Consider the following 14,566-nt stretch of genomic DNA (forward strand, 5'->3'; position numbering starts at 1 on the left):
CTTGATAGGTTTGTTCCATCTATGAACTATGTCATGTTGACTGATTGCAATGAGCCTTCATGTTACAAGCAAGCAGTGCAAATGAAGGACTCCGGGAATTGGAAATTGGCCATGCAGTCAGAGATGACAGCTCTGCATAAAAACCAAACATGGAAGCTAGTTAAATTACCACAGGGCAAAAAGGCTCTACCTTGTGAATGGGTTTACAGGTATAAGATCACCGCTCATGATAGTCAGCCAAAGTACAAAGCAAGGCTTGTTGCCAAGGGCTTTAAGCAAGAACAAGGCATTGACTTTGATGAAGTCTTCTCTCCGGTGGTCAAGATGACTACATTGAGATGCTTTCTTGCATTGGTTGCCATATTAGATTTGGTGTTGCACCAAATGGATGTCAAGAAATCGTTCTTGCATGGTGATTTAGATGTGGAAATTTACATGTAGCAGCTAGAAGGGTTTGTTAAGAAAGGCAAGGAAGATTTGGTATGCCAGTTGTTAAAGAGTCTTTATGGCTTAAAACAATCACCGAGGGCATGGTACCATAAATTCCACAAGTTTATGCTTTCTCAAGGCTACAAACGTAGTGAGTTAGATCACTGTCTATATACAAAGAAGGCTAAGGATGGTAGTTGGCTGATCCTTATTTTGTATGTGGATGACATGTTGATTGCTGGCAAGCACTTGGAAGAAATTTCAGCTTTGAAGTCAAAGATGGCAAAATCGTTTGACATGAAAGACATGGGTGAGGCAAGTCATATACTTGGTATGCGCATTGAGAGAGACAGATCAAAGAAGTTGATTTGGTTATCTCAAACAGAGTATATTGACAAGGTTTTGCAACGTTTCAATATGGAGAAGGGAAAGGCATTGAGTGTTCCATTGCCACCATATGTGAAACTTAGCAAACAAGATTGTCCTGTGTCTGAGGAAGAACAGGCTGAAATGGATAAGATTCCATATGCGTCTGCAGTGGGTAGTTTAATGTATGCAATGATTGCTACTCGCCCAGACATTGCATTTGCAGTGGGAGTAGTAAGTCGATACATGTCAAACCCAGGCAAGAAACATTGGGAGGTAGTGAAAGGAATATTGAGATACATGAAAGCTACAAAGAGTATGCGTATATGCTATGGGAGTCAGGAGCTAAGTGTAAAGGGTTTTACAAACTCAGATTATGCAGGTGACTTAGACAACCGAAGGTCTACGTCAGGGTATGTCTTTACATTGGCTGGTGGAGCAGTATCATGGCGTTCTAGATTACAAGATTGTGTTACTCAGTCTACTACAGAGGCTGAATATGTTGCAGCATCAGAGGCATGCAAAGAATCAATTTGGCTTAATCGACTAGTAACAGATTTGGGAATCAAAGAAGAGATGCCTGTGTTATATTGTGATAGTCAGAGTGCTATACAATTGGCTCGCAATCCAGTTTATCACTCAAAGACAAAGCATGTGGATGTGAAGTATCATTTCATCAGGGAAATGCTCGAGGATAAGAAACTTCAGCTTGTCAAAGTTCACACCACAGAAAATCCTACTAATCTACTTACAAAAGGACTTCCCTCAGAGAGCTTTGTGCATTTTCGCAAGTAGTTAGGTGTAGGGTAGTACATCACTTCTCTACATCTCTTGTATATTAGCTTGTATAGTAGCTTCTCTCACACTTAAAGTACCACATTGGACTTTAAGTGGGAGGTTGTTGGGGTATAAAGCCCAATTTGGTCGCCCAGGTAAGTGGGCGGGCCGCCAGGTATGTACACATATTCTTTTGTAAAAACCTAATAAGAACTCACTATGCTCTACACATTACAGTAGAGCGAGTTCACCATATCTTCGTGCTCTTCTTCTCGCACTCTCTCTCCCGTCACACTTCCGCTCGTACTCCTTCATATTTGGTTGTAGCTTTATATGCAGTGCGGTAATCCCAAAGGACCCCTAAAATTTTGATGTACCAATCCTTGGGATCTTTCACAAAAAGCTTTTTTGACATCCACATAATGACTTTATTGTTGCTCTCAACAAGACCATGAGCTTGCAAGTAGTATGGAGTACACTACTTATCCATCCATGATATTGATAGCCGTTTTTTGGCTATCTGAAATTTCCATAGTGAGGTACTTCACCCTGTCAAAATCACTCAAACACTGTGGCTATCCCTACCTTTTCATTGTACATAGGCGTGTGTGATTTAGTGGACTTTTCCCATATCTCCTTAAAACCCTCAGTTAGCTAGTCATTGGGTTAGTTGAGCCAAGAAAGTAACTAAAATAAAAGAAATAAAATAAAAGAAATAAATTATGTCCCATTTTTGTGTAAATATTTCATTGTATATAGGACCTAAATATAAAGAATTTTCATAATTATTTTGGTATTTATTTAAATATTTCTACCTAGGTGTGTGTTATTTACCTATGTATGTTATGTACATTGACTCACCATTACCACACTTTTTCTTACCATTTTGCATTCTCTTTATTTCATATAGAAATATTTTCATGCAAGCTTCTCTTATTTTTGTGAATCCACTCCAAGGAAAACCTCAAAAAATACCTTCCACCATTAGTCATTGCCTTTCACTAAATTCCTATTTTCTACAGGTATTTTTCCTTACCTCTTGTGAATAATTATACATCACTAAAAACAAATGAGGGCCCTCCTCATTTGATTCCCTATATTTTCATATATTTATTTTATATATATAGCTCACCCTATTCTAGATTCCATCAGTTGTTTATATATACTATCTTGTTTTTTTCATCATATCCATATATTAAATTTATGCATAATTCACCACCATGCATATTTTCAACCCCCTAAGAATCAATTAGGTCATGCTCTTATGCAAGGAGGGGCTCACCTTTGGAGCCATATGCAAATTCAACGAAAGGGGGGCCATTGAAGACTTTTTTGTGAAGAAAAATAGGCATTTTGGTGGGATTTTTTATATCTATCTCCACTTTGAATTTGAAGTGCTGATTACACAACAAGATGTGAACCAAGAGTTAAATAATCACCTCAAAAATTTTGATAATTTTTGGAGCTACCATCATTGAGATATGATTTTTTGTGTGGACTCCAGTCTGTCCACTTTTCTCACAAGTAACCCATAGCCTTCTCTCACCTCCTTTCCTACTTCCACACACACAAACACACATACACACTCATTTCTCTGTATTCCTCACTCAAACTTGCAAATTCCATGGTTTTATCTCACCCTCTTCACCATTAGCCTCCCCTCTCACACCCATAGATCTCTTTTGAAGCTCTACCTACATCCACCATCTCCATATCTCTCTCTACTACTCCCATATTACAATTTTATTCTACCCTTTCAAGAATGCATAAAAAATCAACAACCTAACCATATTTAATCTCTACAAATTGGGGGTTTTTTATCAATAGAACCCTCATTGCCTTCGTGGTGATTCAACTATGGCAGTGGCGTGAAAAGAAGAAGAAGAAGAACGGTGGTCACTTTAGACAATCTACGCACGGGTGAGTCCAAGATTTAAGGATTCACCATGTGGGACGGGTGTCTAACCTCACTCCTATCTTATTGCAGACATAGCGAGAACCACGAATATAATTGTCAATCCAATGGGCGAAGCTGACTAGACTAGTGCATTAGGCTACAAGAGGTTGTCAATCTCTTGGAAAATAACAGACAACTCGCATCTAACTCAAGCTACACTCAAATGACAGAAATAACCAAAAGCTAGTTGTTAATCGGCAAACAAATCATAACCGTTACAGCATCAAACGACATCCAAACGTTACGAAACTTCTAGAACATGTTTATGAGACCTAAGAACACATGCTTATGGTCTCAAATCTCACTTTAGGTCAAGTGCAAAAATCACGATGTTTAACAGCAGTGAGTTTTTGACCTAGTCATTTTTGACCCAGAATGCATCTAAATGCTTAGCAATGATGCCCCAATACCCCACCTATACTTATTTTATGATTTTTAAGCTTAAATTCCTACTTATGATGACATCAGGCCACGAGTCGGCAATGCCAAAAGGCTGCAGATCACCATGAAATGCTTACGTCAACGCGTAGAGCTCTTACCTGTGGTTGCAACGCAACAGATGCCATTGCAATGTGATAATCGAGAAGGGAGTAGGAAGCAGAATGCATCTAAGTGCTTAGAAATGATGCCCCAATACCCCACCTATACTTATTTTATGATTTTTAAGCTTAAATTCCTACTTATGATGACATCAGGCGACGAGTCGGCGATGCCAAAAGGCTGCGGATCACCATGAAATGCTTACGTCAATGCGTAGAGCTCTTACCTGTGGTTGCAACGCAACAGATGGCATTGCAATGTGATAATCGGGAAGGGAGTAGGAAGCAGGAGAAGGAGAGAATTGAGCGTTGTTAGCTCACGCTGTGTTTCATTATCCAAAAACTTACAGAATACTTACAAAAATTGCCTTTTATATCTTAGCCAAGGTTTCTGTGGTCAAAACTAATAATCTGGGATCTCTAACTAAAGAATGGGTTGATACAATCTGGAAGCTTGTAGCCCCGGCTCATCAATTACACTCTTTATCTGGAAAGTAGGAGTTACAAAATTCCCAATTCATCAAAATAATAAGTGTTTTTACAATAAAAGCTCCAAAAAATGTTATCCAAGTTATCTTGTTGCTAACATTTCCCCCTCCTCGATTGTGTTGTCCCTTGACATAGATTCATGGACTGAGTAATCTTCGGGTTGACGACTGGCAAGGCAGTCTTTAAGCGCGTGTAGGGATTTTTCATATCTGATTCTTCTTTCTCTATTTGGGACTTGCAAAACTTGCATGGTGACTCTGTTTTTTAGTTCAATTGCTGAATAGACAACAAACCTTGATGTAAGGTTGCTTATCGCTGGCCCAAATATCTTCATTCGCCATGTTAAGAAACCTGTATAGAATGCCTCTTCAAATGCCAACATATTGCTAGATGGCAAAAACATGCATCTGGCGTAGAAGACGTAGAGGACTTCTTCTGAAGGCAATCCACTTAAATCATAGCATAGATCTTTGTTGCCTTCGAGGAAAGACATCCATGGTGCTCTTGCTTGCTTAGGCTCGTGAAAAGTTTGAATGCAAGTGAGCAACATTCTAAAAATCTTACAAAGCATTGCACATGAGAGGTCAGGGAGGCTCTTGAAGAATGTCATGGCACCGGTTAGGGTTTTCACCATGTATTCTTCCATTCTTGGTCCCTGCTCTGGAGCTGGTAGTCGTGGGTAATTTATCCATGTTGGCCTCTTCTTCTTCAGTGCATTGTGTGCGTGCCATGTCCTTACCCTTGGTACAAGACAGAATGTAGGGTCCTTCTATAGGGTTGCAGGTGCTCTTCTGAATAGAATTGGATATCTGGAGTTTTTGTAACCAGTTCTTTCTCCACTTGGGGTGGATATCCTCTGAGCCGTCTGCCTGCATATCCTTGTACACTCTTTCCTTAACCTGTAGTACCTCCACTTTTATCAATGGGTAGGGCAGTGATTGCTGATTCCATTGAGCATTCATTTGGTTGGAAGTGAGTTGAGTTACATTTACTGAGTGGAGAACTCTCAACTCCCAATCCATTGTTCCTTTCCATTCAACATATGCTTCTTGGACAATCTGCTCTTTTGGTGCATCTTCCTCAGCTTTAGAAAGCTGGACCATTGGCACTTGCTCGGCTTTCGTGATTGGTACTTGAAAATTTCATTCACCTGCACGCCCTTCTGACGGCTGTGTTTCCATATAAGAAAAAGAGACTAAGGGTATTTTGTTGGTTGGTTGTTCAAAGGTTCCTGCTTCATCCGGAGTTTTTGTTTGTCCCTCTCTTAGTAGCTGATTGACTCTCTTTAATTCTTCTATTTCTTTGAGCAATTGATCTTCTCTTTGGACTTGCATCAATGCAAGGTCTCATCTTTGCATTTGTTCCAGCTTCAGCTCAAGCTCAAGGTCCTTGTTCCTCTTTTCTGAGGTCTTGTGGACTTCATCTGTTCCCTTGATTGAGGCTACAACTAGGCTTTCTCTTATCTATCTTAGGAACGATGCTTGATCATTGATCTGCTGCTCGGAGTACTGCAAAGAGGCATTAGCTACATTGTGCTGCACTTGGATCTTTTGTACTGATAGAGTAGTGGTTAAAAGTTCATTGGTTACTTCTGTCAGTTTTTTATCTTTGCTTTTGCATGCATCGGATAACTTTGTCAGGAGCTCTCCTAGCTCTTCCATCTCTTTTTGCTACTTCTCCTTTGCAATATGGTGTATGGCTGCCTCATTTTCAGCTGTGTAATCCGTTGTTGAAGATCTGCAATGATGTTCATTCTATCATCTAGCTCTCCTTGTAGAGTATCAATGACTAGCTCTAGCTCTTTAGCCTTAGCACTATGGCTAAGTGCTGTTGTTCGCATCTACTTTTCTTTATGCTTCTTGAGCTTCCTACAGCTTTAAAGCTTCCGCTTTTGCATACACCCGCTCAAGGAAATCTTTGGGATCCTCTGGTCCTTTCCTTGCAGGGTTTTTGGTTCTTGGTCCCTTTATATCTCTTAGACTCTATATTTTGGGGTCCTCACCTGCAGCTTGGCGGCTCCTTTCGTATGTTTGTTTTTCTTTTTCAAACCAAGCCTTCTTTTGCTGCGATTCCTCTTGGTGAGCTGCTACTACTTTCTTTTTCATTGCTTCAATCCTTGCCCTTCTTTCCTTGTTGTCAGAGTTGTCACTGCTATGGGATTCATGGGAACTCTTTGCAGATTCCTCACCTGACTTGTACACTCTCTTTGATGATCAAGTGGTCCTTGGAGAAGGTTGAGATGACACAATCCAGGTGTTCTGATTTGGGGCGGGCGGCAAATTTTTGGCCATTCCAATAGCATGATATGCTATTCTTGTTAGCACTTCTGGAGCACCCAGATAGGTGATCTTTCCCTCTTTCTTTGTGCCCTTTAGTGTTGTAAGCACATACTACACATAATCTATTTCTGCATGGTTGCGGACTTCAATACTTGAGTGAACGTAGTCGCAACCGTATGGTTTGGAGTTGTGTACCGTGGCAGTCTCTTTGAGAGGAAGTGGAAATCTTGATTTATAGGCTAGCTGGTTCCTCCACTTGCCTTTGGATGAGATCAAAAAAAGTGGCAGCAACAATATCTTTGGTAAAAGTACCTGTTGTTTTTCTATCTCTTCCCCACATAGATATACCCTCTGTTGGTAGCTTCAGTGCCTCAGCCAGTATCTCTTTAGTGATCACCACTTAAACTTTTTGCCACGATTGATCAGTGATTTGGGCCGACCCATCTTTCTTGATTGAGGATAGTAATTCATATGCCTTTTGTTGGCTTCCTTGGTGTCTGGCTTTGCCGCTACATCATATACCTCCTTCGGTAGCATTTGTAATTCGACTTGGTGTCCTTATTTGCTCTTGAATCTGCCAGTGAAAACCGTTGTGTTGTTTTGAGATGTTGTTTAGACAAGTAAGTGGCCTTTGTTGTCTTCACTGAGCTTGGATATGATTGGTATGGTGGTAACTGTTGCAGCTTTTCTTTCTCGGACACCCTTTTCTTTGCCTTCTTGGCCGCTTGCATTACTCTTGTTAAGTGAATACAATGTCAAAGTTAGAGAATTCTGCAAATTTCGCTATGAAATTCCCTGATTTGAATTGCTGACAAATGATGTCCATTTTGTTTCAAATCAATTTTGGAGCATGCATAAATGCATAAAAACATGTAGAGATCAAAATCATACAATTCAAGCAAAAATGCAACAAAAGTAACCATGATTATTCACAACTGGGGATTTTTTCCAAATTTTTGCATTTTTGACATCATTGGCTTGAAACATAGGCATATAGGTTCTTTGAGTGAAGTGTGGGCTTATTTGAGTGCACTGGGTGGAAATGGTGCAGATTTAGGCTTTCAGACTCTGAAACAGTAGATATAAAGATTTTGAGTTTTTGAGATCCAAACTTGCTCAAACTTGATTAGTGGGCATGGGACATCATGGTCTTTGGTCCCATAAGGTCAAAATTGCAAATTTTACCCATTCTGGCAAAAAAGTAAATAATCGTGATTATTAACTTTTTCATCAAAGTGTACATTTTTTGTTGCAACTTGCTTCTAGGCATAATGTAGAATCTGTGTGTTCGAGATATGGGGTGATTCAGACCAAAAAACGTGACAGATAACTCAAAAATTGGATTGAAAAGACTTTGGTGCGTTTCTTTGACAAATTCAGAGGTTTTCTTGATCATTTTGGCTCATACTTGACATGTGGCATGTAATGGATATGTACAAGTGATAGGTTACTTGGGAACCCCCCCCCCCCGACCCCAGCCAAATGGTCATTTGGTGATATGAAAGTGTTCAATTATATAGGGGCATGCTATAGTTCAAGTCTCGTCCAATTCGGTTGAGCTGACACGTTGCTATGGTCAATTTTGTGTCATAGGACTTCGTGCACAATTGGGTTTCTAGGGTTTTTTCCTGAGCCTCGACTTGCTACCTGGCCATATATAATTGTTCATTGATAAGCTTAGAACTTACCCCTCATGTCTCGTGTGAGATGGCACTGTAATGGATGAATGTAGACACCGAAATCGTGCGCGAAGTAGGCAAAAAGTTTTCTCCTCCAAGAGCGACTAGTGGAAATGAGCTGATTTTAGGCTACTTTGGATATCTATACTCGGATTTCCCAAACTATTTTTCCCAAACTTTCCCTATTAGTCCTACTAGTCCGTGAAATCTATGTTAGACTCAAAAATTTCTTCAATTGGATTCCATTAGCTCATTCTGCAAGAATTTGCGAAAGTAGGCCTTGGCGGCCTAATTTAGGCTTCCCCCTTCCATTTGTCGATTCGATCGAAAATTTTTGTGCCTATCTACCTTGTCCTTTTGATCATCAGTGTATCTTCAGTTTCTCCATCTGACCTCATTTGCTATTTATTATTAATTTTTTACCTGTTTATGAAAAAAATCAAAGAAAATAATAAAACGTGCTAAAAAAAGCAAAGTGAAAAATCAATAATTAAGAAAATCCATTGAGAAACACTGCCTTATTGTTTTTTGGTAGATTTCTTCATTTTTATGTCCCAATATCTAGAAAAATGATTTAAAAATAAGCAAAAAAGGGTATTTTTTGATATTATGTACACAATTTACACTCATCGGGGATTATCAGTTATATTTCCCTTGTTGATGATTTTGTAAGGGCATTATTAGGTAATTTTGCAAAAAATCACACGTCAACATCCAACTTTTTCCTCCCTCTTCAAACATTGCCCTTAAATACTTAGTTCTCTTCCACCCCTCCTAGATGGCGTACTCTAGGATGACTGTGTGCATGGGTTGAACAATCGTATCTATCCATATCTTTGTTTGGCTATATCATGCTTCAAAGATCAATGCAATTCAAACCATTGTGTTGTGCAAGAGTTGGGTCTTGAGTAATTAACTCAAGGGTTTTTGAGGTCGAGGTTTCCTGTTGCTGTTTCCTAAAGAGCAAATCTTGTAGCTTGTGTGCTCTTTGCTTTGTTGTACCATCAGGATGCTTTGGCACACTAATTTCCTGAGCTGTTGGTATCAATGATAACGGTTGTTGAGCTTTAACTCGCCATTTGTATCTTGGTTCTTCTTTGTTGAATTATTGTGGTTGAGTGTTTTGAGACTTAACTCTCCATTGCGTCATTGGTTTTACACTTTGCGGAGAAGATAAGTGCTCCTTTTTTCTCCAAATCCATGTTGTTTTAGGTTCCCTGCTCGAAGGTGCTCTTCTTTGTGTTTTTAACTTTGGAACCTTCTTTGGTATAGTAGATGATGTTTTGGGCACCCAAATTTGAAACGACTTGTCCTTGAGTTATGCTTTTGGTACCCAGATATGCCCGACTCCTTGCATGATACTTATAGCATTTGCTTGTCTATAAGATGGAGAAGATTGATTGCTTCGTGGTTTTTTCTGCTGGTAATCTCTTTTTCATTCTTGTTTGCTTGGTGCAATTGGAACAATGAGTTGTCCGTCTTTAGATGATAGCTTGAGTTGATTGGTATCCCAATCTGGTAATGCCTTGTACGTCCACATCCATGAGATTCCAAGAATCATTGTTTCATTGATGTGTTCATCTGGTAAGCATACAAACTGATGAAGGCATGAACATCCATGTACTACCACATTTAAGTTGACTACTCCCAGTGCCGGTGTTGGATTCTTGTTGCATCCTTTAATAGCCAATATTCTTGATGTCAAAGACTGATCCGTTGCTTTCTTGTACATGGAGTAACTGGTCGTATTTACTCGAGCTCCAGTATTGACCAATGCGTTGGTGATATGATTGTTCAGTTCTACTTTGATGCGAAGGTCCATTCCATCCAATCATTCATCATCCGTTGATACTGCATCCTTCTGTAATTCCTGTAGTCATTTATCTAGTTCCAGAGTGTTGATGAGAATAGGTATTTGTTGATTGTTGAGAGCAGCTTTTCTTTTGAGTACTTCAAGCCGAGCTTCCTCTTGGGCTTCATGAATGACCTGCTATTGTTTCATCTTTCTCTATTTTGATGCATGCATCTTTTCTAGTAGCTCATTGGTTAGCGTCAAATTGTACTTCTTTAAACGGCATCCACTAATCCAATTAGCCATTGGTTCACCATCTAGAGTGGACAACTTAACTGCTCCACTTGGGGATATGTCTTCAATGATAAACAGTCCGTTTCCCTTTCTCTTAAACTTTGGAATGTGTTGCCAAGACAACAAAAATTGATCTAGAATATGGTTTGGATTAGCATAAGATAAGAAAGGAAAAAAAAATTCACATAAGAATCTGGAAGTCACTTACTACCTGAAGGACATTTCACAAGTACTTCTACATCAAAAGTGGTTTCCATGATGCTATAAAAACCAACCATCAGCAAAGTGTTTCTATCAAGGAATCATTTCCTTTGCCTGTCCGACAAATTTTGAAGAAGATGTTTACATGCCAACTGATTATTCAAATGCTAAAGTGTGTGGCCGAGATTCAAATGTGGCATCTCTTTCTTCTACCTTTATCACAAGCATGAAAAAATCAACACAAGATATCTCAAATGGCATTGATGATGATTCAATAATCGATACATCCAGCCTTTTGGGGGAGGATCAATTTCTAGTCCTAGCAGACGAAGCTTTTGTGGAACATGATTCTATGGAGAATGAAGACCTTGAAGGTAAGCTTGATCCCATGGAATTTTCTGAGATTGTGTCTTGTCTAAAAGAAGAAAGTGAAGAAGAAGAGGAAATTATAAGTGGGGAGATTATAGACCACGTTGATCATAACAAGATGACTGTGTACATGGAATGCCAAATCCAAAACAAAGTAGAAGAATGTGAGTTGAATCCATGTGAGATTAATCTCCAAGAACTGTTTGAGGATGTTGAAAAGCACCCAGGTATGTTAAGCATGGAGGAACCTACCATGCAAGAAGCCAAAGTTTTCACAAAGTCAAAAAGTAATCCATTAACCTTTGAGGTGGTACAATGTGAGGAGTTCCAACCTTGCCAAGGGGGTGCACCGCTTAGAAAGGTATTAAGAACATGGGAGAGTAGTAAAAAATAAGATCATAAAAGGAAACTATCAAAAGGGTATCATTCTCTCAAATGGTGTATTAGTGGGTGGATTTTCATTCATGGGACAGTCTCTTAGCAAGAAAATTCAAGCTTTTGAAGCCCCAATCAACTTCACATTTGGTTTCACCTCTTCAAAGTCAACTCCTCCTCTCTTCACATATACCTTTCATCACGGGCACCATACCATCTTAAGTGGAAGAGGACGAGAATACTTGGTGATGAACGAATGTTTCCAAACCTTCTTCATTTGGTTCTTTGGTCTCACATTGTGATGCTTTTGGTATACTTCATAGATAAAAAACTTGCAGATGCAACATGTGGATCTTGTGTAGGTCCCTACCAAAATCTATTCTCTTCCAAGGTGTTGGCAGCGATAGGAACCTTGGTCTATTGTCTACTTATGTGATAAACTTTTTGCAACACCTTCAAATTACAGCTGAAGGCATGACTCAAGCTCTTCTAAATGATGAGTATCAGGGAGTTTCTAACTTGATGAGCCTACCCATAAAGAATAATTTTTATGAGCTAGAGCTTAGAGGTATGGTCACTTAAGCTCTTGAAGGTCATAGCAAATACATCAACTTTACCCAAGAGGAAGAGCAACCTATTTTCTGTATCACATTCATAGTGGTGGAAGCAATGATAGATATCAACAAGAGCTACAAGTTTCTTCAACTGAATTTAGAAGTGATTCCATACCATATATCTCTCTGGGAAGGAAATTTCAAGATCTTTGATCTTGGCGGGTGCTTATGGAAACTTTTTTAATGGAGGAGGTTTTCTCATCCACTTCATGACATCATGTTACTGGCTCTAAGAACCTTTCGTAGCACACAATGTTTTCTAATCATACAACAAGGTTCTTCAAACATGAAAGCAGACAAAGACAGACATTACAAGATCAACATGTTGTGTGATCGGTGGATAAAAGGTACATGATTTATCTACAAGGGAGGAGCAAATGATAGCCATTTTTTGGCTATCTAAAATTCCATAGTGAGCTACTTCACCCTATCAAAATCACTCAAACATTGTGGCTATCCCTACCTTTTCATTGTACATAGGTGTGTATGAGTTAGGGAACTTTTCTCATATCTCCTTAAAACCCTCAGCTAGCTAGTCATTGGGTTAGTTGAGCCAAAAAAAGTAAAATAAATAAATATATATATTATGTACCATTTGTGTAAATATTTTATTGTATATAGGGCCTCAAAAAAGAAATTTTAATAATTATTTTGGTATTTATTTAAATATGTATACCTAGATGTGTGTTATTTGCCTATGTATACTATGTACATTGACTCACCATTACCACAATTTTTCTTACCATTTTCCATACTCTTATTCCATATAGAAATATTTTCATGTAAGCTTCTCTTATTTTTTATGTGAATCCACTCCAAGGAAAACCTCAAAAAAATACCTTCCACCATCAGTCGTTTCCTTTCACTGAATTATTATTTTCTATAGGTAATTTTCCTTACCTCTTGTAAATAAAAACACATCACTAAAAACAAATGAGAGCCCTCCTCATTTGATTCCCTATATTTTCATATATGTATTTTTTATATATATAGCTCACACTATTCTAAATTCTATGAATTGTTTATATATACCAGCCTGTTTTTTCCCATCATATCCATAAATCATGTTTATGCAATCCACCACTATGCATATTTTCAAACCCCTAAAAATCAATTAGGTCATGCTCTTATGCAAGGAGGGGCTCACCTTTGGAGCCATATGCAAATTCAACAAAAGGGGGGCCACTGAAGACTTTTTTGTGAAGAAGAATAGGCATTCTGGTGGGATTTTTTATATCCTTCTTCACTCCGAATTTGAAATGGTGGTTTACAAAATGTGGACCAATAGCTAAATAATCACCTCAAAAATTTTGATAATTTTTGGAGCTACCACCGGTGAGATAGGAATTTTTGTGTGGACCCCAGTCTGGCCACTTTTCTCACAAGTAACCCTTAGTCTTCTCTCACCTCGTTTCCTACTTCCCCACACACACACACACACTCATTTCTCTTTATTCCTCACTCAAACTTGCAATTTCCATGGTTTTCTCTCACCCTCTTCACCATTAGCCTCCCCTCTCACACCCATAGCTCTCTTTTGAAGCTCTACCTATATCCACCATCTCCATATCTCTCTCTATTATGATTTTATTCTACCCTTTCAAGAATGCATAAAAAATCAGCCACCTAACCATACTTAATCTCTGCAAAATGGGAGTTTCTTATCAACAAAACCCTCATTACCTTTGCGGTGATTCAACTATGGCGGTGGCGTGAAAAGAAGAAGAAGAAGAAGAACGGTCACTTTCGACAATCTACACACAGGTAAGTCCAAGATTCAAGGATTCACCATCTCAAGGGTACACCCATCTCATTCATCCCTCTTTTCTCATCCTTCGAGTCATTTTAGCCATTGTAAATATATTACTAACTTTTTCTAGTAATTGCTAACACTAACTACTAACCTACTAACACAATGACCATTAACCCAACTCTAAAAAGCACCTTCCCTCAAGACGTACATATGATAAAACTCTCTCTCTCTCTCTCTCATTCTCTCTCTCTCTCATTCTCTCTCTCTCTCTCTCTCTCTCTCTCTCTCTCCCCTTAAAACTATACTTTCATCTTATCTACCATCAATAATGCTTTTTTTTGAGCCCACATCCATGACTCAAGTAGACAAAGAAGGCCCGCAATGTTTTGATATTCCAAAAAAATCATAATCCTGATTTGTTAGCTTGTAAATTAGGGTTTCCAATAATCTTAATGAGAGGTCTCCAACCTATAAATAGACCCCTCTCTTTCTTATAAATCATCCCCAATATCTCACATAGCACCCCAACACTCTATGCATGAGGAGAAACTTAGGGATAGCAACCACTTTGTGAGCTTCACCTTTGGTGTGAGAGAAGCTTTCAAGCTACACATTGCAAGTGAGAGAGCGTGAGTTCAAAAACTCAAAACCAC

This window comes from Adiantum capillus-veneris, chromosome 24, assembly GCF_014529385.1.
Source record: "Adiantum capillus-veneris isolate H3 chromosome 24, ASM1452938v2, whole genome shotgun sequence".
NCBI classification, from domain to species: domain Eukaryota; kingdom Viridiplantae; phylum Streptophyta; class Polypodiopsida; order Polypodiales; family Pteridaceae; genus Adiantum; species Adiantum capillus-veneris.